This window comes from Cervus elaphus, chromosome 5 (assembly GCF_910594005.1).
Source record: "Cervus elaphus chromosome 5, mCerEla1.1, whole genome shotgun sequence".
Taxonomy (NCBI): Eukaryota; Metazoa; Chordata; class Mammalia; order Artiodactyla; family Cervidae; genus Cervus; species Cervus elaphus.
In genome coordinates this window covers 91,110,092-91,126,876 of record NC_057819.1, presented here as the reverse complement: position 1 = coordinate 91,126,876, position 16,785 = coordinate 91,110,092, and the positions used below count along the sequence as shown (strand labels likewise).

The 16,785-nt window shown below is 45.2% G+C and overlaps 1 pseudogene; it reads right to left on the bottom strand.

Annotated features, from left to right (window-relative positions):
- Positions 1-1,604: 1,604 nt before the first annotated feature.
- Positions 1,605-1,723, bottom strand: LOC122695689 (annotated as a pseudogene).
- Positions 1,724-16,785: the final 15,062 nt, after the last annotated feature.

The window sequence follows — 16,785 nt, the reverse complement described above, 5'->3', positions numbered from 1 at the left end:
CAGTGGAGAGCTGACACTGAGCCAGGGCTGAAGTTTACTTCTGCCTCGTGTTGAAGCATAAGGTTTGTTACCACCAGTGCCCCTTGAGTGGGGTCAGGAGACTTTGCTTGCTTCTCAGTCCAGACTCTGGAAGTAGCTTTCATATTAATTTCAAAGGCACCAGCAATTATAGCACTGTAGGGTGGTAACTAAGGATTCTAATTTTGATCCCAATGCAAGAGAAAGGGTCTCATCAGAATGCTTGACTAAGGCAGGAAGGATGAGATATATCTGAGGAAGACTTCCTTCCAAATGTTTGCAAATTTGCTTTAAACTGCTCAGCTTTCCTTCTCAGGAAGTCTCATCTGTAGAGCAGGCATGACTTCTGTCTTTGCCAACTTTCCTAAAGGGTTACTTAGGCCCATTTGCAGTGCTCATCCCAATGTTACTTATAATGGAAACCTCCAAAGTGTTCAGCTATAGTGGAAGGGCGACGTTAACAGGGCCATAGCCAATGACGAGCCATTTGTTAGCTCCCCTGCTGGGTTTCCCTGGTGGTTCAGACTGTAAAGAGTCTGCCTGCAATGCAAGAGACCCAGGTTCATCAGGAAGATCCCCTGGGAAAAGGAATGGCTACCCACTCTAGTATTCTTGCCTGGATAATTCCATGGACAGAGGAGCCTCGGGGGCTACAGTCCATGGGGTCACAAAAAGTTGGACACAACTGAGCGACTAACACTTTCACTTTTTCACTGCTGCCTCTCAAAACTGCTGGGGAACGAGAAGAGGCCAGAGGGGCCATTCCTGGCCCTCCAAACAGCCTGCGGACGTCCACAGCTTAAAACTGCAGGCTTGGGGAGAAATAAAGATAAAGCGCTCTAAGACATGAACCAATCCTGAGACAACCTGCCAGCGAGGTCAGTGAGGTGGCTGACTCTGACTTCAGCACCTCTGACATTTTCTTTACTGATTTAGATGGACAGAAACCCAGGACCTAGCTGCCAACAGAGTGCCCAGGTTGTCTTGTGGCTCTGGAGTCAAAAGTCTGGATTTTTTAAAATATCTATTTATTTATTTGGCTGCGCCAGGTCTTAGATGCAGCATGCGGGATCTTTAGTGGTGGCCTGTGGGATCTAGTTCCCCAACCAGGGGTCAAACCTGGGACCTCCTGCATTGGGAGCACAGAGTCTTAGTCACTGGACCACCAAGGAAGTCCCCATAGGTCTGGATTTTATCTCCAGGTATCCAAGGGGAAATCATCTCACCATGAGAGCTGGCTTCCCACCCCAGCCAACACATACTCTCCTGTTTTAACCCAGCCTCGAATGGCACAGGGAAGACCTTGAGACCCTGTGACTGTCTAAGACGGGACTAAATAGTCACACGCTCCCAGGAGGTACCAAGTGTCACTCTCACAGAGGCCACATGAAAACCTTGCCAAGCACAGATGGTCATTTACCTGACACAGAAGAGAACGAGTGATGGCCAAAATGGGGCAGAACTGGAATTTTAATCTAGATCTCACACCACCAGCCGTTCTCTGCTCCCTGCACCAGTCAAGCTGTGCGTAAGGCTGGGCCCCACTGCCCCCTCTTGCACCCCAAGGCTGATCCACGACTTTCCTAAACATGTTTTAATTGGAGTAAAATTGCCTTCCAGTGTTGTCTTGGTGAATCAGCTCTAAGTATACAACTGATAAGAACAGATGTTACACTTCATCTTAGCCAAAAGGCCAAGAAGTGATACTAAACGTTTTAAAAGAGAAAGAACTGACAATATGGTTGCTTTGCCCAAGAGTTCAACAAGACACATGGTGATTTACTCAAAACCCAACCCTGGAGAAAATACTGCATGATTTTATAAAATCCTCCCTCACTACCTGTAACCTCTTTTACTACATGCTTGGAATTTAAAGCAGGAAAAAAGGAAAAAACAACCAACCAACCCACCCACCTTCCTCATACAAAAAAAAGATAAACGTGAGGTGATACATGTGTTCACGAATGGTGGAAATCCTTTCACAAGGGGTACTTACATATCACCACAATGTGCATTCAATTGTTTTGAGGTGTACTTTAAATATCTTACAATTTTATTTGTCAATTATACCTCAATAAAGCTGGGGGGGGGCAGAATCCACAATGATTACCCAAAAAAAAGAAATGAAAAAACTGAGTTTTTCCCCCCTCCTTGAAGGAAGAGACTTAACATTCAGTGGGTGATTGCTCTGTGCCAGTTACTGAAGTAGACAATTTAAACTAATTACCCCATTTAAGCCCAACTATCAGATCAGAACTCTGAGACTCGGCAAGCTCGGCCCTCTCAAAGCTTCATGGCAAAGAAGTGACTGACCCATTACTCAGAGCAGCCCAAGCTCCCTACTGAAGCTCTTTCTCTTAGCCTACTAGCCAGCCAGTAGGATGGTCCATTCATTCGAGTCAGCCTGGTTTGCCTGGGACTTTCCAGGTTTCATCCCTCATCTCAGAAACCCTTCAGTCCAAGGCAAAGTGGAAAAATGTGTCACTATGTTGGGCAATTATCCGAGGCTAGGGAAACATTATGATGGCTTCTGGCTGCTAGTTTTCACATCATTTTGGTTTATATCAAACATTTTTCCTTTTGGTACATCTAATAATGAAGCACAGAATATGTCAACACATTCTGACTTCCCCACTTCTGGATTTTCCTTCCTTTTTTTTTTTCTTTTGCTGTTGTTGTTCAGCCATTAAGTCATGTCCAACTCTTTGTGACCCCATGGACTGCAGCATATCAGGCCTACCAGTCCTTCACCATCTCACAGAGTTTGCTCAGATTCATATCCAGTTAGTTGGTGATGCTATCTAACCATCTCATCCTCTGCTGTCCCCTTCTCCTCTTGCCCTCATTTTTTACCAGCATCAGGGGCTTTTCCAATAAGTCAACTCTTCATACCAGGTGGCCAAAGTATTGGAGTTTCAGCATCAGTCCTTCCAATGAATATTCAGAGTTGATTTCCTTTAGGATTGACTGGTTTGATCTCCTTGCAGTCCAAGGGATTCTCAAGAGTCTTCTCTAGCACAACAATTTGAAAGCATCAATTCGTTGGTGCTCAACCTTCTTTTTGGTCCAACTCTCACATCTATACATGACTACTGGAAAAACCATAGCTTTGACCATACGGACTTCTGTCAGCCAAGTGATGTCTCTGCTTTTTAATACACTGTCTAGGTTTGTCATAGCTTTTCTTCCTAGCATCTTTTAATTTCATGGCTGCATTTTTATAGCCCTGAAAACAATAACTTCATCCTGAAGTCTATGTACTCTACCCAGGAAAGTAGGAGGCTTGAAAATTAAACAGGAATTGTTGATGGTCCCATGTTTCTTTCATAGAGAAAATGGAGTCTCTAGGGGGTAGATATCTCCTCTCAAAACCAGAAGCCCTGAGCTGGTTCTGCCCAATAAATAGCTGTGTGTCCTTCGGTAAGTCCCTTCCCCTCTCTGAGCCTCCATTTGCAACACAGGAGTTTTAAGCGATCCCTCAAGGAGTACACAGGCCTTGATACTCAGCCCCCTTATTCCACAGATGACAACCAAAGGCCAGAGAAGTTAGGAGGCTTGGCCAAGGTCATCCAGCAGGCTGAAGCACTACAGGAAGTCTCAAGAGCTTTGTCCACCCCCTCGAATACACAGCAGAGAAAAAGCAGAGTGTGCTAAGAAACAGAATCTGTTTAATGTTCCCTTCTAAGCCTATAAGGAAAATGAGCCAAATGCTGCAAGATTAAGGATTCTGATCTTTAAAAACAAATCAGGGTTTAATTTGGGTTTTCTTAAAGCCTCATAAAAAAGGGGAGCTGAATCCTTGACCAAATACTCAGCATTCCAAACTGGGAAGATGAGACAGATTTTAATCCCCTGCGTGAGGAGCGGGTGGACTGCAGGATGTGTGCTTCCATTGGCCTGCATAATTCTCAGATGTGTAAACGGCAGGCCGTCTGGAGAAGAGGCCGGCCCCACAGGGCCAGACAGGGAAGGTGGGGGCTCTGAGCAAAGCCAGAACAAGGGCTAACTGGGCTGCACACTGGCGGCCCAGTGAGGTCAAGTAATTTGCTTAAAGTCATCCCGCTAGTAGGTGGAGGAGCCAGGAACTGAAGCCATATCTACATTCAAGTTTAGGGGCCCACTGGCTATGCTGATCAGCTGGTAAAGAATCCCCCTGCAACGTGGGAGCCCTGGGTTTAATCCCTGGGTTGGGAAGATCCCTAGGGAAGAAGGGAAAAGTTACCCACTCCAGTATTCTGGCCTGGAGAATTCCATAGACTATATAGTCCATGGGGTCACAAAGAGTCAGACCCGACTGAGTGACTTTCACTTTCACTTTTGGCTACGCTGTGTAATTTTTGTTATTATTCAGTCACGCAGTTGTGTCCAATTCTGCAATCCCATGGACTGCAGCACACCAGGCTTCCCTGTCCTTCACTATCCCTCAGAGTTTACCCAAACTCAGTCCATTGAGTCAATGATGCCATCCAAGCATTTCATCCTCTGTCTCCCCCTTCTCCCCTGTCCTCAATCTTTCTTAGCATCAAGGTCTTTTCCAATGAGTTGGCTCTTCGCATCAGATGGCCAAAGTATTGGAGCTTCAGCATCAGTTCTTCCAATGAATATTCAGGGTTGATTTCCTTTAGAATTAACTGATTTGATCTCCTCGCTATCCAAGGGACTCTCAAGAGTCTTCTCCAGCACCACAGTTCGAAAGCATCAATTCTTGGGCACTCAGCCTTCTATGGTCCAACTCACATCTGTACATGACTACTGCAAAAACAACAGCTTTGACTAGATGGGAGCTTTGTCAGCCAAGTGATGCTTCTCCTTTTTAATATGCTTTCTAGGTTTGTAATAGCTTTTCTTACAAGGAGCAAGCATCTTTTAATTTCATGACTGCAGTCACCATCTGCAGTGATTTTTTTTAAGAGCTGAAATTTGAACAGAGAAATCAGGGCACCCGTCAATTATCCAGAGAGTCTGCTATGAACTCTCCAGGTTCCCTTCTGGGTATTGCTCCTGCTACAATCTTCCAGGCTGTTTCCTTAGCCTCCCTATATTGCATTGAAACTTATTCATTCAGTCATTCAACAAATGCTTACTAAGCAGCTACTATATGCTGGCTTCAACACACAAGGAGATGTTGGCTGACATGTCCCATCAAGGAAATACGCCAATCAAGCTGACACGGAGATGTGTCTAAGTGCTGTAGGGTTAAGGAAGGTTTCCTGGAGGAAGCAATATTTGCAGTGGCACTTGAGTTGGATTTGAAAATATCAATGGTCACATCAACATAAAATTTGATTGAACTATTTAGTCATTTACTAGCAGCTTGGGTCCCCCCACCTCCAAGTTAGTATCATCAGCTGAAACAAATTTGGGGATTTCTAGGAATGCCAATTATCCCCAAATATTCCAAAATCAAGTGTATCAGACTCTCAAGGACCTCTGTATCTCACTTATGTGATACTTGCTTCCATCAGTTTTGGGAAGGCAGGGAAGGGAACTCCCAGAGCCCTTGCGCCCCTGCACACAGGCCTATGTGGGCGGTAACGCAGCCTCATGTTAGAGCTGAAGAACGGAAGCTGAGAGAGCGTGGGTGACTCGCCAAGGTCACAGCTATCCAGGGCAGCTCGGGGGTGGGAACCTAAACGCCACCGCTGCTTTCATGGCTCTACCTGACCTCTGTGTGCCAGACACAAGGAGATGCTTGAAAAACAAAATCTCTGCAAAGAATAGCCCCGTAAAGACGTCAAACAGGAAATGATTCTGCACCTCCGGGGAGCTTAGCCTCCTGCTGAACTTCCTGATAGGGGTTCACAGACCTCACCTCCAGGAAGCTCTTGCTCTGCTCAGAAAGACCTAAAAAGTCTGGAAACCACAGAGGCCCACATCTAACCTTGAGCTGAGTTGTGTGGCATCACTGGTGTGCTCAGTGGTGGGTACCAATGAGGGCCATGGGGGTCAGAGATCAGGGGAGACAACTTCATGCTGGCTAAAAAGGCTGGGAAGGATTTTGACAAAGATATGGAGAAATTGGAAACCTGTGCCTTGTGGGTGCAACTCATGGAAAATACAACAGTTCTTCCAAAAAGTAGAAATAGAACCCCATGTGACACATAAATTCCACTTCAGGGTATACACCCAAAGAACAGAAAGCAGAGTTTCAAAGAGATATTTGTACACCCATGTTCATAGCAGCATTACTCAAATAGCTAGAGTGGAAACAAGTGAAATATCCACTGATGAATGAATAGATAAACCAAATGTGGTATATCCATTCAGTGAAATATTATTCAGCCTTTAAAAGGAAGAAAAATCTGACATGTTACAACATGGATGAATCTTGAAGACACTGTATTAAGTGAAATAACTTCCCAGGTGGTGCTAGTGGTAAAGAGTGCCACTAGCACCAATGCAGGAAACAAAAGCGCCATGGGTTCAATCCCTGGGTCAGGAAGATTCCATGCAGAAGGAAATGACAACCCACACATGCCTGGAGAATTTCATGGACAGAGGAACCTGGCAGGCTACAGTCCATAAGGTCGCCCAGAGTTGGACATGACTGAAGTGACTTAGCACACACACAAGCCAAACATAAAAGGACAAATACTGTCTGGCTCCACTTCTATGGGGTAGTATATACCACAGGAATCAAACTCAAAGACAGAAAGTAGAATGGTGGCTGCCAGGGGATAGCGGAATGCAGAAGTGGGGAATTGTTGAATGTGTATAGAGTTTCAGGTTTGCAAGATGAAAAAAGTTCTGGAGATTGGTTGCACAACAACATGAATGTACTTAACACCCCCAAACTGTACACTTACAAAATGGTTAAGGTTTGGGAACTGTGTCTGCTTCTACATGCATATAATTGCCTGAATGTCAATCATAGATCACCTTGTGTGGGAAAAAGTATTAAGCTGGAAAAAGTCCTTTTATGTTGGAATACTTAAATATTGATATATTAAGTATTCTTTTGTCAGTGCCTGGTTATAGGGAAATATACATAATTTGTGCACGCTTTGAAATAACTGATCTAAAATTCATATGAATGTATGTCAGACAAAACTGTTCTCAAACAAACTGGGGAAATTAGAAAAATAAAAAAAAATGGTTAAGATGGTAAATTTCATGTTATGTGTATTTTACCATGATTTTCTTTGCATATTAAAAGAAAGGGAGTGGGGACAGAAAAGAAGGAAGGAAGGAGGGGAGGAAAGATCAGGGAGGCTTTGGACTGACAAAAGGGGAGGAAGAAGGCATTTGATGGCTGATGCAGATGGAGAAATGGTCCTCCAGCACTAACTGAGACCAGGTTTCTTTCCCCCCACCCCCTGCTCAGCTCAGCTCTACCCTTCAGGGTAGTTCATTTTCAGGCTTGATTCTCAAGCTCAGGCTGCTGCAACCACATCCTTCCAGACCCAAATTCAGCCAAAAAGAGCAAGTGTCCCAGCAGAAGTGCAGCAATTCACTCTGGTTGGACCACCTTAGGTCACCTCCCCACCATCTACCCACGAGGCAATCAGGGGGCATTGTGAGACACTGTTCACTTTGGGTTGAATCATATGCTCTACTCCTGATGCTGGGAGCAGAACTAACTCCACCCAGAGGTTCACAGACTGAAAGTTGGACAGAGATGTTTCCGGGGGAAATTAGGGCATAGCTACCAAAGAGATAGTAATGGATGGACATGGATGCAGAGCTTCCTGGTCTCAGTAAATATTCACTGGTTCCATGTCCTGAAGAGAACCTGAGGTTCAAAGTGGTTTCATGACTTGCCCAAGACAACTGAGTGGCAAGAAGTAGACAGGACTCAAGTTCAGGTCTTCTGCTCCAAATCAAAGACATAAACTCTTGTGTGTCTTGGGAGGTAAGAGTACTAAAGCAAGCAGTCGGGCTGGATGGTGATACAGATGAAGGTATATTCTTGATAGAATGCACCCAGGTTATGGAGAGTTTTACAAGTCAGGAAGAGGAGGCTGAGTTTAGTGAAAAAGGAAATAGGAAACTTCTGTGGGTTTTAGTAGAGACAGTGACAGGGTGGAAGCTGAGACCCACCCCACAAGACTGCAGTTGGGGGATCTAGACTCATCAGTTCAGAAGGAAACTCCCTGTTACACCTTGGGGATATTTTCAGAAAGACAGTCTCTGCAAGGCGTGCCCACTCCGCACCCCCACCGCGTGGCTCCAGCCTGTCCTTGGGAGATGCTAAGTGCCCCTCCCCCTCCACCATGTTGTGGCTTTGGCAACCACTTTGGAAACTGCAAGTTTTAAATGAATTTCCACCCCAGAGGAAGTTGAGAAGCAGGCATGTTCCGCCAGCCACTTCTGAACTCCCAACATTTCTCCTTCCTCTTCAGTCAAAGGATCAAACACTCTTTCACAATGGAAGGAGGGAACAGAGGGAAGAGGCAGGCAGAAGGGTTAACAGAAAGAAAAAAAAAAAAGAATAAGAGAACCTCATTTGATCTTAATCAGACAAAGTTTACATCTGAATTATACATTTTTCCCTTCCCTGCTGAGAAAACCAATACATGAGGGAAAACAAATCACATGGTATTTATTTACTTCCCTTGAAATCTCTCTGATTGATTCCAAAAGGATTTAGGAGGCTTCCAAGACTAAACACAGTGGTGACTATGATAATTAGGGACCAAAAAAAGGCAAGAAGACCATGAAGGTAGCAGAGAGAGTATGGATCAGCAGACACCTGAGGGAAAAACACTGATTTGTGACTTGGAGCTTCGATTTGGCCCCATGTGGGCAAAATACTAGCTCGACATTAGTTTCGTCCTCTGATGATAGAAAGCATTCAAATGCATCTGTGGCCACAAACTTTTTTTTCCTGAGACTCCACTCAAGCTGAAATACATCACATGGGGCTGACAAATTACATCTGAGCTACAGAGAATAACAAGGGCAGTAAACCCAAAGGGCTTTTGAAGGAGGCGGTGTCCGGAATGGCAATGAACGTTCTACACGGCATTTTTGTTGCCAAAAGAATAAGCATACTGTTGGACTGAATCATGTGTCCTTTGAGTAGGAAGATGTCCAGCTCATCCCAGGCCTGGATGAGTTAACTGCAGCCGGATGGGCATTCTGGAAGGTGCTGAGATGTAGAACTTGTTGACCTGATCTGGACCTACAGATGAAGCTGAAGCACACACAGGAGAGGACTCTAACCAGGTGCCCACCTGTTCCTGGCCCTTTAAGCAACCTGACCCAGTGACACACCCCATCCCTGGAGGTCAGTCAAGCACCTTTCCTCCCCATCCCTTAATCTCTGCATGCTTTAAGATCCTGTCATCATCTGAAGTCTTCAGCTGCCACCACACAAGTTCAACCTCCAATTAGAATGAATATCTGTAGGTTGCCTCCCCACATCTGGGCTTCCCTTGTGGCTCAACTGGTAAAGACCCTGCCTGCAGTGCGGGAGACCTGGGTTCGATCCCTGGGCTGGGAAGATCCCCTGGAGAAGGGAAAGGCTATCCACTCCAGTATTCTGGCCTGGAGAATTCCAGGGACTGTATAGTCCATGGGGTCGCAAAGAGTCAGACACAACTGAGCAACTTTCACTTACTTCCTTCCTTCCCCACATCCACTCCCTCCTTCTCCCACTTCAGTGTGCCTGAACGTCCTTTGAGAGCGCTCTTGCCCCCATTTTCAGCCATGTGATTTTGGGTGGGATCGAGTCTATCCCCAAACCTAGAGTTGAATCCTCTGACTCGACACTTAATGAATCCATACATCACATTTTCCTGACCCTGATGGTTGCCTTCAGGGAAGGACAGTGACCCAGATCAAGAAGCTTAGTTCTGGGAGTTTTGGTTTTCTCTTTCTCCTCTGGAAAGAAAGTGGGAAGGATATAGTCCCCAGCACTGCTGGCAGCCACCCTGTGACATGAGGTCAGGGCCAGCTGAAGAAAGAACTGAATAAAGAAGAAACTAAACGGGAAGATGAGGATGAGTGGATTCTAGTGATACCATTTGAACTCAAGCAATGAGCCATTCTTAAAGCCAGGTTTACCCCCTGGACTTCCCAATTAACTTATTTAAACCAGCTTGGGTCCTAATAGATAATCCACCTTTGCCTCCCATGGAGTTACGATTACCTCATTCTCCCCTCCTTTGGGACCTTGACACTTTCTGACAGATCCTGCCTTAGCCCACTCTTTGTGAGCCTTTGGTATCTCCTACTAGCTCAGGTAGTAAAGAATCCACCTGCAATGCAGGAGACCCTGGTCTGATTCCTGGGTCGGGAAGATTCCCCTGGAGAAGGGATAGGCTACCCATTCCAGCATTCCTGGGCTTGCCTGGTGGCTCAGACAGTAAAGAATCCACCTGCGATGCAGGAGACCTGGATTAGAAAGATCCCCTGGAGGAGAGTATGGCAACCAACTCCAGTATACTTGCCTGGAGAATCCCCATGGACAGAGGAGCCTGGAGGGCTACAGTCCGTGGGGCTGCAAAGAGTTGGACACGACTGAGCGACTAAACACAGCACAGCAGAAGGTAGGAACTTCCTACTCCCAGTTTCCACTCTTTTTTTTTTTTTTTTTCCAGTTTCCACTCTTGATGGTGCTGGTGGAGCAAGCCCTGGCCTCCACAGAAGATTGGGAATAATTCCAACATCAGGTATAGATGATAAGAGAAAGTTGTACCAATAGGCAAAGTGCAGCAGCCAATCAATCCAAGCAAGCCTTTGGAGGTGCCTGCTCTCAGGAGCTTTGAGAGCCGGACTGAGAGGGGTCTCCAGGAATCCAGGCAGGTGGTACTTAGCAGGCCTGTCAACAGGTAGAAGGTTTCACAGCACCAGATTAGAGTCTGGGGCTAGAACTCCTGATTAGGATAAGAACTGGCAGAAGCAAGCAGGATTCCCAACTTAGAAAGAGCCAGGCCAATTATTTAGCAAAGAATTCAGGCAAGAAAACATCCAAATACCAGAAGAAGGGGCCAGTTCAGTCTTTGTATCAGAAACCAGGCAGAAGTCCAATGACTTCAGTGATGAAAATATCAGAAACCAGCTTGGAGACCAGCTGATCTGACTCTGGGTCCTTAAAGACATCAAGACAGGGCATAGGTCACTGGTGCTGCAGCTGAGGGTCCGAGGACCTGACAGGACAGCTGTGTGCATGCTCAGTCATGTCCAGCCCTTTGCGGCCCTGTGCATGGTAGCCCGCCAGGCTCCTCTGTCTGTGGGATTTTCCAGGCAAGAATACTGGAATGGGTTGCCATGCCCTCCTCCGGGGGATCTTTCTAACCCAGGTCTCCTGCATCACAGGTGGATCTTTATCACTAAGCCACCAGGGAAGCCTCCAAGGACCTGAACTATATGCTTTTCTTCTCAGAGCAAGAAAGCATTTAAAACAGAGACTCTCTCCTACCCCAAATCTACCCTCTCTTCTTACTAAATATTTACCTATAATCTTTGGTCAAAGTGCCAATGTACCAAACACTGTCAAAAGGAAAAGTTTTTTTCCCATGTTCCCCCTTCTTCCTGTTTGGAATGCTGGTGTACGTGGGAAAGGCCCAGAGCTATGGCAGCCATCTTGCAATCCTGAGAAAACAGCCAATAGAAAGTAAAGACATGGTCTAGAACCTGATATCACTGGAGCTATTAAACTGGCCCTGGGACCACCCTCTCCTGAATGCTTTGTTCTGTGAGGTAACTGAATCTCTCAGGCGTTTAAGCCAGTGGTTCTCAAAGTATGTTCCCAGGCCAGCAGCGCCAGCACCATACAGGAATATGTTACAAAAGCACATTCTCAGGCCCCAACCAGACCTATAAGAACTTGAAATTCTGTAAGAGGGCTCTGCAATCTGAGTTTTACGAAACCCCTTGGTGATTCTGACGTGTGCTACAGTTTGAGAACCCCTGGCTTAAACCACTGTTTAGCAGCTTTTCTGAGACTCAGCTGAAAGCATTTACAATTGACACATTTCTTCACAGCATTCCTGAACTGCTTATGGGATATCAGGAGGCTGAGGGCAAAGTGGGGTGGCTGACATTCAGAAAATCAAGAGAGAGAGTTTCAAAGAGGAAATGGAACTCACAAAAGGAAAAGATAAATACAAATTAAGCACTTCTAGCCATCAAAATAATCACAAATACAATTAAAAGGCAAAAGAAAACACTGGGGAGAATCATTGCAACAAAAAGGACAACTCTCCAAATCCTCGCTTTGTCAAAAGGACAAAATGCAAAAAGCACAAAGGAAAACAATAAGATCCTAAATAAAAAGACAAAAAACACAAAAAATTTTTTTACAGAATGGGAAATACAAATGGATAATTAAGAGGAAAAATGCTCAGCCTCTTAGTAATCAAAGTAAATGTGAATTAGCATGAGATAGTCTGATCCATTGAATTAGCAAAGATTGAATAAGAGGAACCTCTTGATGAGGTGAGGGAAGAATAGGATGAAGACTTTCCTGCACAGCCAGCGGGGGTGTTTAGATTGGAACTGCCACCATTCTGGAAAGCAACCAGGCCACATTCATCAAGAGATTGTTCAATGTTCATACTGTCTGAAATCAGGAATTCAACGTCAATTTATCTAATCCAGGGGTCAGCAAAGGCCTGTTTTTGTATGGTCTACAAGCTAAGAATGGTTTTTACATTCTTAAAAGGTCGGAAGAAGAATGAGAAAAGAGAAGGAAGAAAAAAAGAGGAAGGAGAAGAAGGAAAAGATGGGGGGGAGGGGAAGGACAGAAGAAATAGCAAGTGACAGAGACCGTATTGCGTATGGCTAAATCTATTTCCTATCTGCCTTTCATTGAAAAAAATGTGCCCATCCCTGACTGGTTAGTCTAAAGCAGGGTTGGCAAACTATGGCCCATGGGTCAAGTCCAATCAGCCACCTGCTTTTATAAGTAAAATTGTATTGGAACACATCCATACTCATTAGTCTGTAGCTAATGGCTGCTTTTGTGCTATCATGGGGAGCTGAGTCGTTATGGCAGAGATTTTATGGCCCACCAAACTTAAAATATTTATCATCTGGCCCTTTACCGAAAGTCTGCCAACTCCTGGTCTAAAGAACTAATTAGAAAGCTAGATTAAAATGTATGCACAGAGATGTTCATCACAGTGTTACTTATAGAAGGCCAGTTAAACAAATGATGGATTATTTAACTGAGACAATGAGCAGGCATTTACCTCATAGCCTCACATCTTAAGGACTCAATGAACAATAGCAATTATCAGTATCTATTTTCTTAGGCTCCAAAATCACTGTAGACAGTGACTGCAGCCACAAAATGAAAAGACGCTTGCTCCTTGGAAGGAAGCTGTGACAAACCTTGACAGCATATTAAAAAGCAGAGATATCACTTTGCTGACAAACATTCATCTAGTCAAAGATATGGTTTATCCAATAGCCATATACAGATGTGAGTGTTGGACCATAAAGAAGGCTGAGTGCGGAAGAATTGATGCTTTCAAATTGTGGTGCTGGAGAAGACTCTTGAGAGTCCCTTGAACAGCAAGATCAAACTAGTCAATCCTAAAGGAAATCAACACTGAGTATTCATTGAAAGGACTGAAGCTGAAACTCCAATACTTTGGCTACCTGATGCGAAAGAGCCAACTCATTGGAAAGAGACCTTGATGCTGGGAAAGCTTGAGGGCAGGAGGAGAAGTGGGTGACAGAGGACAAGATGGTTGGATGGCATCACTGACTCAATGGACATGAATTTGAGCAAACTCTGGGAGATGGTGAAGGACAGGAAGTCCATGGGGTCACAGTCAGACATGACTGAGCAACTGAACAACAATGGTATATTGAGTCATTTTCGTGTGTTTTCAAAGAACTAGTCATAAAACAGAAAAGCAGGCTTTAGCAATACCTGAATTTGTTTCTTTTGTATTATTTCAATTAAAATTTAAAATATAGAGATGCAGAAGGAAAAAGGGAACTGAGAAGAATGAATCAAAGCCTCATCAATATACAGCACAGGGAACTAGAGTCCACATCTTGTAACCATCTATAATGGAAAAGAATCTGAAAAAGAATATATTCAATACATATACAATAAGTCCCCTACAAGAACCTTCAAGTTGTGAGCTTTCAAAGAGGCGAACATGCTTTCCATCAATGTCAGGCATGAGTGACATTGCAGCTTGCCCTCCATCTCCTGTGGCTGACGGTCCTCCAGCTCTACCATCTCCCTCCTCCTCTCCCTCCTCCAGTCACTCTTCTTGTCTGTTCACTTGATGCCTAACCCCTGTATGCTGGCTATTATACTGTACTACTGTACTTTTCAAGGCACTGTTCTGTAAGATTTAAAATGTTTATTTTGGGGGGTTGTTTTTAATGTATTATTTGTATGAAAAGTATTTTAAACCTATTATAGTACTGCGCTATCTAGCCAATTGTGGTCATTGGTACCTAGGCTAACTTTGTTGGGCTTATGAACAAATTGGACAGATGAACACACTCTCAGAACAGAACTCGTTCATATGTAAGGGATTTTCTATACATAACTGTATCCCTGTGCCATCACTTCATGGGAAATAGATGGGGATACAGTGGAAACAGTGTCAGACTTTATTTTTGGGGCTCCAAAATCACTGCAGATGGTGACTGCAGCCATGAAATTAAAAGACGCTTACTCCTTGGAAGAAAAGTTATGACCAACCTAGATAGCATATTAAAAAGCAGAGACATTACTTTGCCAACAAAGGTCTGTATGGTCAAGGCTATGGTTTTTCCAGTGGTCATGTAGGGATGTGAGAGTTGGACTGTGAAGAAAGCTGAGCGCCAAAAAATTGATACTTTTGAACTATGGTGTTAGAGAAGACTCTTGAGAGTCCCTTGGACTGCAAGGAGGTCCAACCAGTCCATCCTAAAGGAGATCAGTCTTGGGTGTTCATTGAAGGACTGATGCTGAAGCTGAAACTCCAATACTTTGGCCACCTCATGTGAAGAGTTGACTCATTGGAAAAGACCCTGATGCTGGGAGGGATTGGGGGCAGGAGGAGAAGGGGACGACAGAGGATGAGATGGCTGGATGGCACCACCGACTCAATGGGCATGAGTTTGAGTAAACTCTGGGAGTTGGTGATGGACAGGGAGGCCTGGCGTGCTGCGATCCATGGGGTCGCAAAGAGTCGGACACGACTGAGCAACTGAACTGAACTGAACTGTGCTATATCCCTGAAACTAACATAACATTGTAAATTAACTATACTTCAGTTTTAAAAATGGGTAAGGGATTTACCTGGTGGTCCAGTGGTTAAGAATCTGCCTTCCAATCCAGGGGACATGGATTCACTCCCTGGTCAGGGAACTAAGATCCTACATGACATGGGAAACTAAGTCCATACCCTGCAACAAGAGAAGCCTGTGTGTGCTGCGACAAAGACTCAGCACAGCCAAAAAATTATTGTTGTTGTTTTTAAATCTCATCAATAATTCTTTTAGGGTTACAGGATCCTGGATAACTTTTCATTTGCTCCCATCTACTTTTCAGCAATTTCCAAGTTTCCTGTAATGGGTGAATAGTGCTCTTATTATTGTTCAATTAAAAAGCCTTATTTCTCAGAAAGTAATTGAATTTGGAAACCCAGCTGAGGGCCAGGGGCAGGCTTTGATCTAGTTGCTACAGAAACCTGAACTGGGCTGCGTAGCGTGAGGAAAAGGTTGAGGAATGAAATTTGGAAAAAGAAGCCAGGGTGTGGTGTGAGACCCGGCCCAAAGCAGAGGCGAGCAGCCTGTGGAAAACTGCAGGGGCCACAGAACTTAGAAAACACAAGGAGCTCTAGTGAGGCTGCTCACCGAATGGACCCCAGCCTGGCCACACTGGTACCCCGGGTCAGAAGTGGACAGCCTCAGGCCCCGCCCCAGACCACCTGCGTCAGGCGATGTGCGTGCATCCTCACGTCTGAGAAGCCAGAGCTGGTCTACCCAGACTGTTAACCCTCCTCCATCCACCACCCTCCTCCTCAGGCTTTTTCAGTAAATTCATTACACTTAAAATACCTTCCAAAGGGACTTCCCTGGGGGTCCAGTGGCTAGGACATCGCCTTCTAATGCAGGGGGCATGGGATCAATCCTTGGCCAGCAAGCTAAGATTCCATGTGCGTCAAGAAACCAAATCAGAACAGAAGCAATGTTGTAACAAGTTAAATAAAGACCTAAAAAAAACAACAACCTTTCAAGAGAGATTCGTGCCTTCCTCACAGATCAAAATGGAGGCTTAAAACAGATAGATGGGCAAACCACTGCCCACCCCCACCACACTCACTCACTCTCTCTCTCTCTCTCACACACACACACACACACAGAGGCCAGGCTTGAGCAAACATCAGGAGCTGGAAAACACCTGAGGAGCAGCAGGAGTGTCATCCAGAGGCCCAGAGAGGCCTGTCAAGCCTCCACATGTGTTCTGAGTCCCTTCAGGCGTGTCCGACTCTTTGCCACCCCATGAACCGAAGCCCACCAGGCTCCTCTGTCCATGGGATTCTCCACGCAAGAGTGCTGGAGTGAGTTGCCACGCCCTCTTCCAGGGGATCTTCCCAACCCAGAGGTTGAATCCACATCTCCTGTGTCTCCTGCATCTGCAGGTGGGTTCTTTACCACTAGCACCACCTCAGAAGCCCATAAAGCCTCCACAGAGTAGCTGTTATTCTTGGGTCAAGCTTGAAAGGACAACTGCAACACCAGGAGTGTTCCAAAGGCCATCCTTTTGCTGTTTTCCCAGAAGATATATTTCTTATTCAAATATCTGGAAGAGCCATTTCAGAGCTGGAAAGACCGGATGTAGGATGAGAAGGGCAGAGAGAC